This window comes from Camelus dromedarius, chromosome 10 (assembly GCF_036321535.1).
Source record: "Camelus dromedarius isolate mCamDro1 chromosome 10, mCamDro1.pat, whole genome shotgun sequence".
Classification (NCBI taxonomy): domain Eukaryota; kingdom Metazoa; phylum Chordata; class Mammalia; order Artiodactyla; family Camelidae; genus Camelus; species Camelus dromedarius.
In genome coordinates, this window is record NC_087445.1 from 5,779,029 (window position 1) to 5,798,264 (window position 19,236).

Sequence of the window (19,236 nt, forward strand, 5' to 3'; positions counted from 1 at the left end):
CACCTGCAATCCTTCCTGTGGCCACAGCCCTCTGCCAGCTCTCGTGAAGCAGGCTAAGTCATTCCAAACCTCTGACGGTCAGAGGAGGGAGTGAATCAAGGCAGAAGGAAGGTTTGAGTAGTCAGCAGAGTTTTGTCACAGCTTTAAAAACACCACTGGTGTTGTTATCCTACAAGGAGTGGGTCAAGAGTCCAGTTTATATGGAGGCAAGAGAGCACATTCATTACATTATAAAAAATACCTGTGCTGGCTAAATGCTAAGGCAGATAATATCAAATAACACAACAGCCCTTTTTGTGTGTCGTCACATGTAAATCCTAATTGCTCTCATCTCACATGCATTCCATTTACCCTTCTAAGTTCCTCCCAGAGATGCAGCCTCTCACCATCTATGTGAGCAAAGCAAACGTAAGCGATGTCTCTCTCACAATCACTCGGAGCTCTCAGCAAATACAAATTCACATGTATTTCAGCAGCTGCTCCCTGCTGTGGTGCTTGTGCACAGAGATCTTGGTAATAATAGTCCACCTGAAGGGTATTTTTGGTTTTGTTTTTGTTTTTTCCATCAGACAGGTGTACTTAGCTTTATGGGAGAAGCATTCCTAAAGAATTGGTTATACTGTAAATTTTGTAAAGCAAATCTTGTTTTAACATCGATTTCCATTATGTCAGAAACGGTCTCCCAAATCTTTTGCTCTTACTGTTTATTTGTGATGACTGTGCAGACTAAGAGAGGAGGAGTGAATTTTTTAAGGGCCAGCTGCCTACCTGGAAAGGATAGTCGAACAAACCAGGAGTTCCAAGCTGCAGAGTGTTTCTGAGTCTCTCCTGTGAAATGACCCAAGGCCTGTTCCAACTCACACCACCTCTGACTTCTCAGCTACTGAGAATTTGACGGTGAGGCAGAGGGGCAGACACATCACAGAGAGATACCAAACTGAGGCACGGTCTTCCTTCAGCAGAGATGCAGGAGCTGGGGGTAGCTCTGCAGGGTGTGAGGGGCACCCATGCAGGCGATCTGGTTAGGTTAGGAAGGCAGAGGGGTGCAATGAAAGCTCTTGGACTTTGGTAACAAACTGAATGGAGGGCAAATGCAGGTTTCACTCAGGCCAGGCCCACTTGTCCTCAGGCAAGTCAGGCTCAGTTTTCTGAGCCTGTTTCCCCATTTGTAAAAGAAGGGTAGTAATACTTACCTGGCAGGTGGTTGTGAAGATTAGACATAATCTGAAAAGTCCAGGTAATGAATGTTTTCAGCTTTGCAGGCCATATGGTCCCTGGCCCAACAACTCAACTCTACCCATGTAGCATGAAAACAGGCATAGACAATGCATAATGACTGGGTGTGGCTGTGTTCCAATAAAACTTTATTGACAAAAACAGACAGCAGTCTGAATTTGACCCACAGGCCTGTTTGCTCTCAAATCCATTCGCCACCCTTGTGTGCAGCTCTTTGGATCACAGGGAAGTGCCTCTGCAAACTACAATTTTTATCCTCCTTTGCCAGTTAGCTCCTAGATGGATTTAGCCAATGGGAGGAGTGGGTGGAAGTTTGGAGACAGGTTCCTCTCTATTTGGCCTGTGAATCTGGGAGCATCTATCCCACCAGACAGCCTGTCCCTTCACAGCCCTGACTTCCAGCTCCTCAGCATCTGGGCTGCAGCATCATCTCCTCGATTTTTCCTCCACCACCTTCAGCGTGGTTGCAGCTGTTCTCTGGGCTGCCTCACCATCCCTGCTGGCTTTCAAGTTCTGGCCTTTTTGTAACTCATTCCTCATGTTCAGTGACCTCTAGTGAACTAATTATCTTGAGTTCATTCATTTTCCAGACTGGACACTGACCAAAAGAGTTAGTTCTCCATAAATGGTTAACATTCTTAATTCATTCATCTAAACACTGGGTAGTTTTAATTTCATGAGGCAACATTTCTGCAGAAGAAATATCTGTAAATAGGTTCTTATATAGTTCCTCCAAGGAGAAATGCAGACACTTGGTCATTCAGTCACCAAGCAATTATGTGCCAGGCATTGTGCAAGGCCCTGGAAATACAACAGTGAAACCACGGGTGTACAGTCTCATAAAGTAGTTGATGACTTTATCCATCACCCAAACCAACCACTTCTTATTACACACAAGGAAAAAAAGACCCCAAAGATAATCAAAGCTAAGGTGGATTGGGAATGTAATTTATGCCAGGCTCTCAGCTAAGCACTTTGCATGAATTAACATATTTAACACACATGACAGCCCAATGAAGTAGGCAGTATTATCTTCATTTTAGTGATAACAAACTGAAGCACACAGAGGTACAATGATCTGTCCAAAACCATTTAGCTGAAAAGCAGTTGGGCTGGGATTTGAACCCAGGCAGTCTGGCTGCACATCTCAAGCTCCTAATCATGCAGTAGGCTGCCTCCCTCCCAAGAGAGTGAAAGATGTATTCAAGGCCACGGTTAGTGGCACAGTCATGACTAGGACCAAGTTCTCGAGTTCTAATGATATGTTTCAACCATTAGTGAATTGGCAACCAGTGCCACAATCATTAAGGCAATAGCCATCTCTCTAGAAGAAATAGTAAAGAATCATTGTATGTCTCTTTTTAGTCTTTAATACACTCTGTAGATGAATACAGAAGTCGATAAGCAATCTGCTGTACCAGCCATCAATAAACACTTTGCAAAATGTCCAAAATCCAACAAATACCAGAAAAAATCATAAAATCAGAATTCTGTAGGTCACCTAGTTAAGTGGTTTTGAAATGTTCTAAGCCTTGTAAGCCTGTCTCTAAATTTCTTTAAATAAAACCTCTAGGGGATTCTGGGATGTCAAGCAGTTGGCACATAAAACTGGACCTGCCCCAGTTGGAATGGGTGGAAGATGCCAGAAGGTTCCCCTCCTTGCCTCTGGCTCCATTTTCCACAGCCCCCAAGCAGACTGCCTGGGGCCCCGTTCTAAAGCGGTCAGTGCCAGCTCACCCTGGTCTCTCTAGCCCCTGAGAAGTGACAGGGCTTCCGCAGAGTTGTTTGGATCGGTCACGACCCAGTCGAGATCAGAACCCAGGCTCTGTGTTCCTCACCAATGCTCTTTCCACGCCACCACCGTGCGCTCTTTCGGCTCGGTTTTCTGGGAACCGGGAATATCTTTGTAGCAGGCAAATGCGTGTGTCTTTTGAGCCCATCCACGTGGGCAGCAATAAAGGAAGCCGGGATGAGCAGCAGAGGGAGGATAGACAAGCAAGGCTTCAGCAAACCTGACCGAGCAGGCCTAATTTCTGAGGCTCTAACGATGCCCAGCTATGCACTCAAGGCTGTACTGAGATAAATGGGAAAGAAAGCCACTCTCTGATCTACTAGGGGCGGCACTCGAAACTGCTCAGCAAGAAACATTTCCCGAGATCTCAGAAGCCGGCGCCGCTGGGACTGCTGTGAGTTGGCGATGCGCGTCTGCATCCCCAGGCTTGCTGTTCCGAGTTGTTTTTATGGCAGAACAGCGGGGCTCCCGCAGCGCTGGAGCCGAGAATCAGAGAGGACCCGCGGGCTTCCATGCTGCGGTGCCTTTTACACATTACGTTTCTCTGAGGCTTTCCCTGATGCAGCTGACAACTTCTAGCTGCCATTTAGACTTCATGGGGGTTCCCAGTTCTCCGCAGGGAGAGAGGAAAGCCCTGGAAACCCCCAGCTTTGAGACAGTTCGCTTAGCCTAGGAGACCAGCGATGCAGAGACAAACCCTTGATGACTGAGCAGGGCGGGCTGGAGAGAGGAAGCAGGGCTCCACTGCCCGGGAGTTTTTGTCATCTGCAATACATGTTCCAACCCAAGGCCAGAGCAAGGTCACTGAAGATCATCGTCATTAATCAAGGTAATTTCACCTCCAAAACTCACTGGCCGGGTTTCACATATGCAGCTACATCATCTCCTTGTTTAGAGTTCCTCTTCTTCTAAGTAAACTATATTACCCAAATTTACTCTCTGTGGAACCAAAAATGAGATACATAGTTCTTTTTATGAGTCCTTTACTCGGAATGGTTTATTTTCTTTGTCATTAAGGTCTGGTTAAAAACTCAGAAGTTTTGCTTGAATTACCATCAAACCAAGTCTCAGAAAGACATAAGGGACTGACAGTTTTCCATTGATGGATTAGACGCTTGTTGTTTTTCTGGCTTTTAGCAGCTCTTCAATCTAACTTGTCATCCCCATGTTCTTCCCATCCAAGATGACAATGCAAATTGGACCCAGAGGGTGTACTTATATAGCTGCCCTTCCAGAAAGCCTGAGTACCTAATGGGTTGTGAGGTTATCGGCATGTTGTTCTTGTTGTTGTTTCAAGTAAATTCTTTTAAAATTCCAGTAAATTGGTTAAGTTCATGACTTGAGGAGAAAAAAAAGAAAAAGTCAATGTCCTTAATTGCTCTCTCTCCTCTTAGGGTGTTCTCCCTTGGGAACAGGCATCACTGGACTTGGCCGGTGGTCCAACATCGTCTACCTTCCTCTAATGGTCCAAGCGTTCCCTCTGCCTGTTGTCAGAGTCTTTCTGTAGTCACAAGCTTGACTTTGGAAACTTCACTCAGGAGCAATGACCAAGGCCCACAGAGCAGCAGGTGCTACCCTGCTCCACTCTGGATGCTCCCATGTCCATCATTCAATTCCACCTTCTTAAAAAAGGTGCAAAAAAAGTTAGCAGTGGTCATATCTAATTGATGGAATTTGGGGGAATTTTCATTTTCTTCTCCTTTACTTTTTTTTTTCTAATTCTATTATCAAGTATTCCCCATAGAATAAAGGAACTATTATCCTTACTTTTGTAATAATCATCCCCCTGCATTTTGTTCTAATTTGATCACATTCTTATATCTCTGAGCAATTTTTTTTAATTTGGCTGGTTTTGAAATTTCATAAAAAAAATCATACATTTTTTTACATTTTTACAAGTTTATTAAATAAAGGACAAAGCTGTGATGATTCAGAAGGAAGTTGTCCAGAACTACACTATCCAATATAATAGCCACCAACCACATGTGGCTGTTGAGTGCTTGTAATGTGACCAGTCCTAATTGAGATGAACAGAAGTGCCAAATGCACACCCGATTTGAAGACATACTTTAGTATGAGGAAAGGAATGTGGACCTTCTCATTAATGCTTTTATATTGATTACATGTTGAAATGTTAATATTTTAGACATCTTGTTTTAAATAAAATGTATCATCAAAATTAACTTCACCTGTTTATATTTTTTGAATGTAGCTACCAGAATACTTTAAATGACACATGTGGCTTGCATTATATTTCTATTGGATGGCACTGGTTTACAAGCTCTCGGAATTCCTTACATTCAAAATGGCCACCAAAAAAAAAAAAAGTTCTAAATAATTTTTGGTGACTTTCAGACATCTATCCCAAGCCAATTATGTTGCTTTCTTTTTCTTTTTGACTTTCCCTTAGTCTAGCTCCTTATATTATTAAGGTTATCCTGCATCCCCTGCATTTTTCTCCTATATTTCCTTTACCCGTCCACCAAAATGAACATTGTTCCAATTTCTCATTGCCTGCACAGATGGTCAGTCAGTGTTGTCATCCTCCAAGTCCTTTGATCTCCCCTTCTTTTTTTCCCACTGCTCTTCTCCTGCCCACACCACCCTTCATTCCTGTACCTTGGGTCCTGCTCTGGTCCTCTGCCCAATCTTCTCGTCAAAGACATCCTGCAGTTCTGGCTTCTATGTGACTGACCATCACGGCATCACTCGCAACCACATCACCATCACAAGAAGAACTTTCTCTCTCCTAAAATAAAAGGCTTTACGTCCTTTTCATATACAATTGACAAATAACATTATTTTAGTTGCAGATGTGCAACACAATGATTTGATATTTGTATATGCTGCAAAATGATCACTATAAGAAGTTGATGTTACTGTCCATCACCACACGAAGTCACAAATTTGTTCCTTGTGATGAAAGCTGGTATGATCTCTTAGCAGCTTTCAAATGTACAATACATTACTGTTAACTAGTCACCATGCTGTACATACATCCACAGGATTTATTTATTTTATAGCTAGAAGTTCGTACTTTTTAATCCACTTCATCTATTTTACCCACCCGCACCTTTTTTAAGCCTTTTTCTTTAAAGGCTTTATATCTTAAAAGAAAACAAAACAGCTCATCATCATTCCTGCTCTCCAGCAGGTTCCTGGAAGAGACAGGGCATCCATCATGGTGCTCATGATGTCATGATATGATATGACACTGGATTTAGAACCCAAGGACCTCTCTCTGGTTATGCGTGTGCCTTTGAGCAACTTGCTTCTCCCTGCAGCACAGAGCCCTCCTCTGGGAAGGGGGACTTTTGTTTTTGTACACAGTGGTTTCCAGGGTCCCCTCAGTGATAACATTCTATAGCAGGAAGTTGATTGTTTGGTCCCTCTTATTTGTCACTTTCCTCCTCAGCCGAAGCAGGACAGCAGCAGTACTTACCTCACGGATAGCGCTAAGCACAGTGCTGGATACTTCTTATTTCAGACAAGCATGTCCATTTGTGCAAAGACCAGTAACAGGAGCACGTTATGCTTATTTTCGTGTACACTTCAACTCAGTAGTTATTACTTCAGAAAAGTGAGCTGAGTTTACTTTTACTTCCTGGGATCAGGCCTCCTCTCAACGCCCTCTCTTACTGGCTGGTTCAGATCAGTTTCCGATGGCAATGTGGATGGTGGCGTCACAGCCCAAGCAGGAGTCTTTCAGCCTCTCCTCCACCTCCCACTACTTCTCTGCCCAATATGCATCTCATCAAACCTAAAATAAGTGAAAGCCGAATCTTAAATCATCCTCTTGCTCACTTTGGAGACACTGCCTCCACCTCTTCCTCCGTCAAGCCTGGAGTCCTAGCATTGTCTGAGATCATTTTCCACCTCATCAGAGACCCTGTAACTGAATGGTCAGATTTGGCAGCCGCTAGCCACATGTGACTATTGAGCATTTTAAGTGGGGCTACTCCAAACTGAGATGTGCTAAACATGCAAAATATACCTGGATTTCAAAAAGTAAGTGTAAGTATATTTCCATCACCTCCCCATACACATGTTTCTTCTACTGTTTTTCCTAAAATGGCTCTAGAATGTGAACTATTTTGATAACACTTGCAGTAGTTGGCCATATAATCATTTGGAAAGATTTTTAAATGTTTCTTGTTTGAAGCAATGTTTGTCATTTCAAAGATTTTTCTGATTTAATAGAGATGTAATGGAGTTTTATCTGTGTTTTAATTTATTTCATTACTTGCTGATGAGGCTATGAAATTATGTGAATTTCTACCTTTTTGCTTCATTCTGTCAACAGACATAATTAATAAACAATCTACAGTAGTAATACAAAGTAAAAATTTTAAATTAATTAAAAAAGAATGTGAAATATCTCATTAAACTTTTTAATATTAATTACACATTGAACTGATAACATTTTAGATATATTAGGTTAAGCAAAAATATATTATCAAAATGAATTTCACCTGTTTATTTGACTTCTTCAATATGGCTACCAGAAAATTTTAAGTCACATATACAATTTGCGTTATACTTCTGTTGGATAGTCTTGCATTTATAGTTATCAGCTTTTGCTGTCTACTACCCTAGAGTAATAGCACAGAGCCTTCCTTGTAAACTATTGTACTACAATCAGTAAACTGAACAAATGGGTATCTTGGGTATAAGAATAAAGGAGAGTATTTTCTTCTCCCATTCTCTTTTGTAAATTTTAATTCTTTTTTTTTTATTGAAGTGTAGTCAATTTACAATGTTAGTTTCAGGTATACAGCAAAGCGATTCAGTTCTACACATACATATACATATACATATAATTTTTTTCAGACTCTTTCCCATTACAGCTCATTACTCCCATGTCTTTTACCTCTTGCAGGAAGACCAGGTCGGTTTTTTCCTGTCCCTTGATGAAAACCTGACTTTTTGGTCACTCTTATGTTTTAGAAAATCTCAATCATTTGTATCCCAAAACACGGTTTCAATTTGTACTTATAATTCCAAATACACATATCAGTAAAAGCTTCCAACTTCATTCAAAGTTTGGAGAACTTACCCCTCTTTAGCTAGATCTGCTGTGGAGAGGGGAGCGAGCCACAGTCAGGGAAGGGGGTGGTGCTGTCACATTCCCCTTTTTCTCCCAGTCACTCTTGCCTACCTTGCTATCCCCAGGTTTCTGATTCCTCCAGTGCTGGAGAGCAGGCAGGGAGGGAGGTGTGAGCCGTTGAGAGCAGGTTGAGGGCTCTCCAGACCCTGCCAGTGTTCCAAGCTGGCTCTCCCTCCCAGAGACATTCCACGAGCTCTTTTGAAATTTCTCTCATTGCTGAAGACCACTAACCTGAAATTCCATTAGTGTCACTGATGTGTTCTCCTCCAACTTTTTGCTTACTCTTTCTGCCGCCTGGTGGAATCCAGCAATGCTCCAAAACTCTCTCTGATGAGGCTTCTTCACTTTCTTCTTAAAAGCAGTTTTTATTGAATATAACATACATATAAGTGTACCACTTGAACTGTCTCTAGGTGAGTAAACATGTGCTACCGTTGTTTGAATCTGTCCCTTTTTCTAATGGCCTCTCTGGGACAGGGTCTGAAATGCCAAGCCTTTCTGAGTGGTGTGGCTGCATCTGGCCCTGGGGCCGCTCATGCATCCATTGCTTCCACAGATTCTGAGAGGACATGCCCTGGGCCGTAGCAGCCCCTCCTTCTCTCCCACCACCAGAGCAGGAAGCCAGCTTTATGTTTCTTCAGGTGCAAATCAGACCCTTGTCCACCAGCTACTAGGACTGACATCAAGCTCACTGAGTGGATCAAAGCCCCTTCACTTGTTTTAGGGTGAAGGAGAGCCATTTCTCACCCCTTTCTCATGGTGGTGGTTGGGGGGGGTGGCACAGGGACTTGTAGCATATCAAAAATAAAATCCTCCCCCTTCATCACCACTCCACGTGGGGGAAGGGGAATCCCAACCAGTTCTCAGCTACCTGCTTTGAATGTGCTCATCTTGGTCTGGTGCCTCACTTGGTGTCTTATATCCATCGTCATAGGATTTCAGCCAAAATGCCCATTTTAATGTCCTGTTTTAGCATCAAAGGTGCCCAATCATCTTCTCTTCTCCATTCTCCCCTCCAATTATTTAAAAAAAAAAAAAAAGCAGAAGGGCGTAATTTCTGTCCAAGTACTACAGTATATTTAATTCAAGGCCATAAAGTTAGCATCTCCCTTCTTACTAAGTTCCTCTTGCTGTGGGTGGCTCACCCATGAAGTCAAGGCTCCAACCTTCAGCCACACACTAGCACAGGACAGTAGCCCAAGTGAGGTTGCTGGAGGGTGGCTCTTTGGTTCATCCAAGCTCTGCCATTTACTCACCTCTTGAAGTCCTGGTTCCACATCTGCAATGATATGCTTTGCTTCGCAGGGGTTGGGGGAAGAGTGAGGTGAAACCCTGGTAGGTGCTTAGTGCACAGGTGCAGGGGTATGCACTGTCCGAAAGCAGAGCATTCGTACAAAACATTTCTGAAGCCAAAATGATGCAAAGCAAAGAAGCAATTACCTTAGGACCTGCCCTGCTAATAGAGGCACAAAATAATTGAGACCGGCACAGATGCTCACAGACACGGTTCAAAGCAATGCTGAGCGTAGTTCCCGGGGAAGGAGCTTGGCGGTGCCACACTGACCGCTGGGGGTGCACGCTGCCTCTGTAACCACTCAGCGAAACAAATGCTGAACGTTATTTTCACTTTTGGCTTCTTTTTTGTAAAAGTGAAAATCCTCTTCAGAGAAAAAAGGCACTAATGTTAAGTCTTTCGTAAAAGCGAAGCGGCATAAAGCAAACTTTCGAAAAGTGGGGGATACCTGTAACCTGTACAAGTTCCCATGATTTTTCTGGCTCACAAGACAGTGTCAGCTTTACAGTGTCAGCTTTCCTGTCTCTTCTTCCAAATCTCTTCTTAGGGTACTCATCTCTTACATAATTTTCTATAACTATCTCCCACAGGAAACCTTCTCCTGGGTCTAAAGAAGAGATGAGGAATACTCTAAAACAAGAAATAAGGAAGAATAGCCTAAAAACCATGTTTATTTCTGCATAGATCAGAGAGCTGTAGAGACCCTGAGATGCCATCTCTCTGGTCCTGACCAGGACTGTGATACACGTCAAGATCAATCTTTCTGACTTTCCATGTTTTATGTGAGTGAGTATCAGTGCTCCTAAAACTCAGAGTATTTTTTCTTCACCAAATATGCATTTTTCCAAGCAGATTCAGTTAAAACTCTGCTGCCCCTGAAAGAACTGATACATGGGTATAGTTTATATGGTACTTTGAACTTACAAGAAGTTTTATTTTTAAAACTGCTGAATCTGCATCATTGTAGCTTGATGTTTCTCTGCTTTTTAAGCAAAATAAAAGGTCTCACAGTCATCCGCCTCTACCATTGACTTACATGTTTCTTTAAAGATTGTCACCATCCTCAACTTCTCAGGGCTGCTTCTCAGACAAGGCAATCTGCAGACGCAGCAGAATTGCTAAGCAAACAATGAAACGGCTGTTACAGGAGCGGACAGGATGCAGTGCTTGGCGTCTGGTCCAGGACCAGAGAATGTGCTACAAAGCTGCCCAGCCTATTCCAGAATCCCACACATGTTTTCTGAAGTTCATGCCTGGATAATCCCATTGTAAACAGGAAAAATGGTGGCCGTCCTTGGTCCATTCCTAAAGCTCAGAGCCAATGTTGATTGTGGAAAAGTCTACACAGGAGAACTCTGCCCTCAGTCAGGGACGCTGGCCAGAGAGCATGCAATGTGTGCGGTTACTTAAAAAGGGACCAGGACAAAAAGCACTAGAGGGTCATATGACCCTCAGGTGGGAAAACAACTCAGTACCAGTCCTGCTGGCAGTTGGGCATCTCGGGAGGGGACCATCCCATGCTGTGGGAAGGTGTCGCTGGTCCTGCGTGGGTCTTTTCAACCACATTCATACACCTGGCAACTGGGTTTCATCAAATGAACCATCGGGAATGTGAAAGGCCAGAAATATAATAGAAACCAAAGAGTTTCTGTAGTTGAGAGGGAGAATGATGTCTGAAAAGCAGTGCAGAGTTGCTTCTTGTCTGGGCCAGGGGCTTTCTGTGCTCGACAGAAAAGGAGAATGTCTGTTACTATTTGTAGGACATAAAACAGGAGCAATAAAAGCTGTGTTCAGGACCAAAGGACCTATTGTTATAAAGTACTACGGAACATCTCTGTCCGTTCCTGTAGTTTATGGAAGTTCCCCGGTGGAAGCTGCAGTCCTGCCTTTTGGGGTTTTTTTTTTTTTTTTTTTTTTTCCTTCGAATGCAGCTCCTAGACTCCTGCATGTTGGTCACAGGGGCCAGGAGAGGTCATCTTGCTGCATCCTCGCCCTTTGTACCCAGATGGATAGCTTATGCTTTGCACACAGAAAACATCTTTGGGAATCTCTTCTTCTCAGTCTCCACTTGCCTAAACCAATTTGTGTTCCATGAGGAGAAATAGACAATGAATTCCTTAACAGAACAGGAGACCCTTCCAAAACACACACACACACACACACACACACACACACCCTCACACTAGTCTTACCCTAAAACCTCCGGGCCATAGAGAACAACTCCAAGCCCAGCCAACATCTGAGTAAAAGTAATTTTTTTAATTAAAGCAAACCCAAATTCATCCTTCATATAATGACGTCATGGCCGATCCTCATGGAAACTGTGTGGCAGGCAGCAACGCATGCGAAGTGGAGGTAAAGGGAAAGATTAAATGAAAATACATATTTGAGTTGTTTATTAGGAACAATAACATTTCCAATATTGGAATGCTGGGGAAGCAGCTGATTTGGCTGGGGATAAACAGGGCCTCGTAGGGGTGCCCTGAGAAGAAACCATCAGAACTTAATTTTAAATCCAAAGATTATAATAAGAACTTGGTTATTTAAAGTCACTGCCAAAGAGAAGGGAGCAAGCACAAGCCAGCCCCCAGAGGACGGATGTAAGATGCACACATTGCCCTTAAGGTCAGAAGGAGTGGCAGAGACTAGTTACGCTAAAGCTAATTTCTACTGGTCTTTTCAAATGCCTTAGCAATGGGAACCCTCTAATTATACAGTTCTCTGCCACAAAGGGTGTGACAATGAGCTTCTAAGATCGGCATTAATGTATGTATGGGGCAGAAAGGAAAGAAAAGACTCACTCCGTAGAGAGCTGTCTGCCAGCTGAGGGTTCTGGGAAATGTTTGTAATCTGACGCTTTGGTCTTACTCTTCCTGTTTATAGACCTTGATTCTACATTGTTGGACACTCACTATGTTCCTCCCAGACTGATGTTATTTTTGCGGAAAAATGAATACACCGTGGACGACGTGACAGTTCTCGTTTAGCCCAGGCTGGAGTCTAGAATTTGAAACAGCTGATATTCTCTCCCTGAAATAACTAACATAAATTTGGTACTTTAACTTGGTGTTCCACCGAGCGTGTGCTCAAATGGGCGTATCTGAACTGTGCAAAGGGTAAGAATCCAATGCTTCGGCCGGCCTGCAGGGTTGGGGGCATGAGGAGCCATTTCCTGAGACCGTGCAGGGGAGGACAGCTCAGGGCAGTGCTTAGAAATGAAGAATTTAGAGCTAACATCCCCTTAGGTAGAAATCTGAGATCAAGAGAAAGCTAATGAAAAAGTGATTTTACTTTTTATGTCAGACTCACCTGAAATTAACTAGGCGCTTAATTTTACGTGTTATCATAATGTCCACAGATAAATCATGTCAGGTGAAAGCTTCCCAGAGATTTAAATTGACTGTATTAATCTCTCTTTAAAAACATTGTTACATTTCTCTGGAACACAAACACAAACGCCATGAGTCACAAAAGTATGCAATTTCAAGGTCAGTTGATACTGTCACTCAAGGCTTCCCAGATACTAAAGAAAAATCCATTACTTTGTGTGTCTCTTCCTCTCCTGCTCCCCTTGTCTGACTACAACTCAATGACCTTCAAACACAGTATCCACTGTTGCAGCAACTTTCATCTTTACCTGAGTGAAACAGAATCAATGCGTCTGACCAGCAATTCCAATTAAGCCACGATAGACAATCCTGCTGAATCTGCACGCTTTGGATTTATATTGAACTAATGAAAGCTGAAAGGGGTTCCCATATTACAGCCACACTTAATGCATCCTCATCCAAGATAAATGTAATTACAAGATTGCACATACATAGTAGGTTGATCAACTTATGCAAGGTGACAACCGTGAATTGATCATGTTGGAGTGGAAATAAAAACCCCAGTGGCTATTATACAATGTGCCACTTCTGGAATATTTAATCCCCTAGAGCCTGGATGGTTCAGATGATTGGTAAGAAGACATACATTTAGAGTCACTTATGTTCGTGTCAATGGTTTAAATAGACTGGTGGGTAGTACAAAGGCAACTGCTTATGTCAGTTTTTATTATTTAGGTAAAACTCAGGTCTTAGTCTCAACAATTTATTTCAATGTGGGTAAATCCAAGAAAAAAAATATTTTTTAATATTTCCAATGAATCTTTGGAGTGAAAAAACAATCCAGGAAAAAAAAAAGCAAAGGAATCGATAAGATGAAGTAGGCAAAGAATTATTTACCTCTGCTGTCTGGGGACTTCTGATTTACGCGTTAGACACAAAACTCTGTTAGTTTAAGTGATATTGCTTCTGGCTTTAGCTGTTCTACAAGCTGTAATCTTTTGATTTACTTAAGTTCCCAAGGAATTCAGCTCTGTGATAAGATGTGTCTAGCCTTGTAAAGTGTTTATATTCACCAGTTATAATGGCTCAACCAAATCTTCTCCAGAACACTATACAGATGCATATATAAAGTTGCAATGCTAACAACTTCACTGATAACAAATAACATACAATCAGAAAGCAAAGACTTAGTTGGCAGACAGCCATAATTCTTACAGATTATGAAACAAACATACATGCAAAACTCTGTCCTCTGGCATATGCATGAAACTTCTTACAAGAGGCAAAAGTGCCCTCGATTTTTATTTAGTGAAACGTAGTTATACTCATGTTAAACTATGCTTGCCAAAGTGTTCATGGATAAATCTAAGAATAATTTTATTCAGTCTTAGAGTAAACTTTGTTTTGTGTTTTCCATTTAAGGCCTGTTGCTTAAAAAGTATAAAAATGCTGCCCATTTCCATCATTAATGCAACAATAAAACCTAGGAGAGTGTATGTAGGGTCATCATTAGTCAATAGCTTTAGGACAAACTTTCCAAACTGGTATTCCACAGAACATCCTTTTAAAGGGTATTTAAAGATATGGTACTAAAAAAAAAAAAAAAACAAAAAACCTCTTCTCAAGATATATTTCATAACATTGGGTTAAATAAATGTGTGTGTGTGTCTTTGTCAGCTGTGTGTGTTTCTTTAACTACTGAACTACTGGCTTGAATGGGTACCAAGTACTGTAAACCACTGAGAGAAAATAGAGTACGCAGCATTTTCCAAAACTGTTTTGATCTTGGAACACATACTTCCTTCTAGGGCTACTGGAATCTCTAGATGAACTTTTTGAGGACCGCCATTTGGGAAAGTGTTGATTTAGGTTCTGGTGTTTGTTCCAATACAAGTGTTCTGTGAAGTGTGATATAGGAAATCAATAAAAATGTGGGTCATCTGTCAACAGACATTTTGTTGAAAACTAAACAAAACATTGCTACTGGGGAAGAGGCTTACCTTTGCTTGAAGGCAAATTCCATATTTACATTTTAGCAGAATTCAATCTGGAGCTTTTTGACGTAGGTGAAAACATCAACGACCCCGGGGTAGTCACTGTGGAAACCTGTTTTAAAAAAGAAGTTGAGGTCGGAGGGGAGGGGGGCAGGGGGAAGAGAAGGAGAGACTGTATAAAAGAATTATTCAAATATTCAAGATAAAATTATAAAAGCTGAATTCACAAATGCATTCAGTTACATGCATGTCTACCAGTTACCTCCGTCTTTCAAGTCATGAGCAAAACTATCTAAAAGAAAGCAGGAGTGGGGGAAAAAGATTTCACATAGATCTTTCTCCAAGGTTTTGCTAGAAATATAAAATTCAAGAAAGTAAATGATGTATTCTAAGTCTGCCACTTTGAGAAGTAACACAAAATACACTGTCAACGACATCTGTGTAAACTCAGGAAAAAGTTACAACCTTCTCAAATGAAAAGAAAAAAGGAAGATTCATCATTCATCACAACTCCAAAAGGCACACGTTGATAAGGTAAGGTAGCCAAGAAGTCCAGAGCTTCATACAAAATTACCAGACTGAGTGTGACGCCAAATACACGAACCATAAAGATGGCACATATGTGGTTGACAGAACCAGGGGAAGATAAGATGACCAAAATTCCGATGGGAGAACCATGCTGCTTACGGGAAAGATGGGAAACACACAAGTGCCCACAGTAATGTCTTTGAAGACCACTTACAATTTTCTAAATTCAAGTTAGACAGCCTCTTCAAAATAATATCCCTAGAGTAGGAGCCACTCATCTTTACAGGCTACAGATAAAAGAACGTACACATAGGCTTTGTCACCTGCCCCTCAGATCTGCTGTCTGCCGCAGCTGTTGGCCATCTGGGACTGCGCGGTGCACAGCACAAGACTCCCACGTGGTGACTGTTTGCCTGCTGAAGACTCCTTTGGACTGATTATTCTTTGAACTTTGAAAATCCAGTTTCAAAAAAAAAAGGAAGAAAGAAAATCCAGTTTCAAAATTGTCACTAATAGTTGGAACACAAATATCAACGTCCTAATTTACCTGTGACCTGATGGTGTGCTGGAGGCAATTTTATATGTCTCTCTTCCTAACTTCATATTCACTGATACCAATGCAGTGACAGCTTCTAATCTGCTAGAGTGGAAGTATTGACACTACAGAAATTCACAGACACTACGTATCACAGCCTTTTCTTTTCAGAAAGCCAGTCGTTCGACACTTACCAGCACACCTCTGTTAACACATATTAGTGACCTGCAACTCTCTTGACTGGTGTTATTATTAGCTTCCATTACAGTATTGAGGTTTTCTGCTGCCTCCACCTGGATTCACATTTAGGGTATAAAATAATGGGATAAAAGTTATGATAAAAGATCTGGGTTCCCTCCAGAGTCCTGCCTAAAACACCGAGTATAATCTACTGCAAGAAACATCAAACTTCTCTGATCACAGTCCAAGTGCCAGGGGAATTCGGACTATCAGTGCATGCACAACAGGAAAACCTCTGCACGAATGCCTAGCAACCGGCTTCTTGGTAAGAATTCTGAGAATGCCATCAGTAAATCAACGTGCTAATTGTACTTTATAAGCACCAACTATTAGTAACCCTTAGTCATTCACTTAGCAAGTTTTCTGTGAACAGAGCCACTGGATGGGGAATCCCGTTTCTGTGATGCACAAAGGCACCTGGGCAGGGGTGAGCAGGGGCTGAGATGCAGTCTGCCCTCTACCTGCAGGCTGCGGGGCTGCAGCCAACTGGGCACCTTCAACAAAGATGTAGTGTGTGCTAAGGACCACACTGATAGTGAATAGAACCTCGGTTATAGGTAAAAACAAAGGACTGGCAAATTGGGAGTCATTCACACATAAGAAAAACAAACGGCAACCACAAGACTTGCACTTTTCAAAAAGAGGGCTCTTCCTAAGACCAAGGATTATTTAGGATACTTTAAAAATTATGCAAGACAATTCCAGCCAAGACAGCTCTTTAACGTCAAGTTCTGACACACCCCTGCTACCTAAATAACTAACAGTGATACATTTGTTTTTTGAAGTAAAACAAAGAAGTCACAGCCAGACTCCAACACAAGACAAACATGCCTGTGGACAAGAGGCAGAAGAGAAGCACAAACTGGTGAACAGAGAAGGAGCCGGGGCAAAGGAGTAGGCAAGATGGGGAGAGAGAAATTGAAAGGTTAACGGAGAGAGAGATGAACTGGGGGTGGACATGCAGCTGGATGTGGGGATGCAGATGGTGCAAAAGGCAAAACTGAAACTCTAGACAAAATAACAAGATGGGCCAATTGCCACTGAGTTGTTCCAGCACATAAAGACTCTGTCACCTCTGGCAAGGGGTAGAAATGTCACACAGTGGTGTTAGGATCACAATGGAGAGTTCCTGTGCAAAAGAATATAAAGAGATAGCAAGGATATATCAAGATATGAGACTCTTGGAAACATTCATGCAACTCAGTCAAAACATCAATTATACTGAAATCATTAGATGAGCTCTTCAACCAATTTAAAAAAGGAAGTAAGAGCTTGAACACAGGAACTAATATGGGAACATCCGGAACAGAATACAAAGGAACCAAAGTATTTCAAGAAAATCAGAGGGACTATGCCTTCACTTTAAAATCTTTTCCAAGCAAAATGCAAAATAAGTGTCTTAGAGAAGAGCAGAAAGAACACAGCAGTCACTGGAAGCTCAAGATAACGCGAACTCTGGCTTCTCAAAGACCATACTTTTTAAAGTTAGCTCGTGTTTATAAAGCTGGGCCAGAACATGGCTTACATTCTGTTGTGCGGGTTCAGTCTTTAATCTCGTCACCCTAGATAAAGAGGTAAACTAAGGCAAGCTCAAATGACCAGAAACTGCATTTGTCCCAGAACAGCAGATGAATTGCAATTTGAGAAACACACACCATAGCAAAATGTAGGTGAGTCTCTTGAGGGTTTAGGGTGGACAAAATTTGCCATAATGTTAGAAAGCTAAATTGCTAACTATGTATATTAAAATATTAAGGGTAACCACTAAAAGGAAGGGAGTGCAATCTTTAGCTCCCAAACCAGCAGAGGAGCCAAAAAGGAATATAGGAAAGTGTATCAGTCCATCAGACACGGGAAGGAACAAAGTGAAAGGACGTGAAAGGTCACAAAGTAAAAGGACATGAAAGGTCACAAAATAAGGTGGCAAACAGTAACTCCAGCTCAGCAGTGCTCACAATGCAACTTGTTATTAAAAGACAGCATTTGTGTGAACGCATTAAAAATAAGACATCTGGGGTTACCAGGAAAACCTAGAAGGGATGCTGGCAGCAAAAACTGAGGTTGGCCGAACACTATCCAAAGGAGAATAATGGTTGTCATCACTGAACATCAATTCTGCTATACTTACTATAGTTACTGTAAATATAGTGTGTAGGCATCCATAGTTACTGTAGGTACCATATGTAAGTAGTGTTACTATATCAAGCACTCCTTTCAGATGTATGTTGCTTTGCCATTACATACAACAAAATAGCTAATATACCAATGTAAAGATGGGGAGATTACAGTTATCATTCTATGAAAAAAATCTGTGCTGGTTACAAAAAGCATACCTAAAATAAAATTCACAGGAAGGCATAACATGAGGTGATAGACAGAAAAGATCTATATAATAATATAAATATAGTACATAAATAGATTTTTATAATATAAAGTTAATATTTTTTCATTCTATCACCTCATTTTACATCATCCTTAGTGATGGATTGATTTATAGATAGATAGATGGATAGATAGATAGATAGATAGATAGATAGATAGATAGATAGATAACCAAGCAAATATCTAGCAAAAACAAAGCTGGTATACCAATATTTGGATTAGAAAAATAGAAGCTAAGGGGAAAAGCTTTAAGAGAGATAATTTAGAACCTCATATAATAGTGATTAGAACAATCTATCAGGAAAATATAAAAATCATGAGTTTCTATACAACTGCCAACAGAGTCAAACACATATACATATATATAGAGAGAGAGAGAGCAAAACTAAGAGAATGGCAAAAAGAATTTGACAAGTACACGATCATGGTGAGTGACTTTAACATATTCTAACAGAATCTGATAGACCAAGCTGACGAAAGGTTAATAAAGAGGCAGAAGCTTTAAACAGCCAAGTTAACAAGCTTAATCTAATGGATTTTTGTGGCCCAGCACTAGCAGAGAATATACAATCTCTTCAAGTAAACATGGAATATTTATAGAAATAGACCATGTGCTCGGTCACAGAGGAGGCCTCAACAAATCCAATGAATAGATATCACACAGGCCATGTTCTCCCATAGTGAGGCAATTAAATCAGAGAGAAATAAGAAGATACTTCCGAAAAGAAGAACCACTGCTAGAGCAGGAAGAACAAATGGACCATGAACTCTGAGATATTGCCTTTAAATCCCAGGTTCA

The 19,236-nt window shown here is 41.5% G+C and overlaps 1 protein-coding gene across 1 annotated transcript in view; it reads right to left on the reverse strand.

Annotated features, from left to right (window-relative positions):
• Positions 1–1,347: 1,347 nt before the first annotated feature.
• RMI1 (RecQ mediated genome instability 1) overlaps positions 1,348–19,236 on the reverse strand; it is a 345,682-nt gene continuing 327,793 nt past the window's right edge. The window contains exons 1-4 of the transcript XR_004135350.2: positions 10,466–12,732; positions 6,471–6,788; positions 5,648–5,777; positions 1,348–4,650 (exon numbers count right to left, since the gene is read on the reverse strand). The gene's annotated coding sequence lies outside the window, so the exon portion shown is untranslated. Of the gene's footprint in view, positions 4,651–5,647; positions 5,778–6,470; positions 6,789–10,465 lie in introns of the transcript that reaches the window.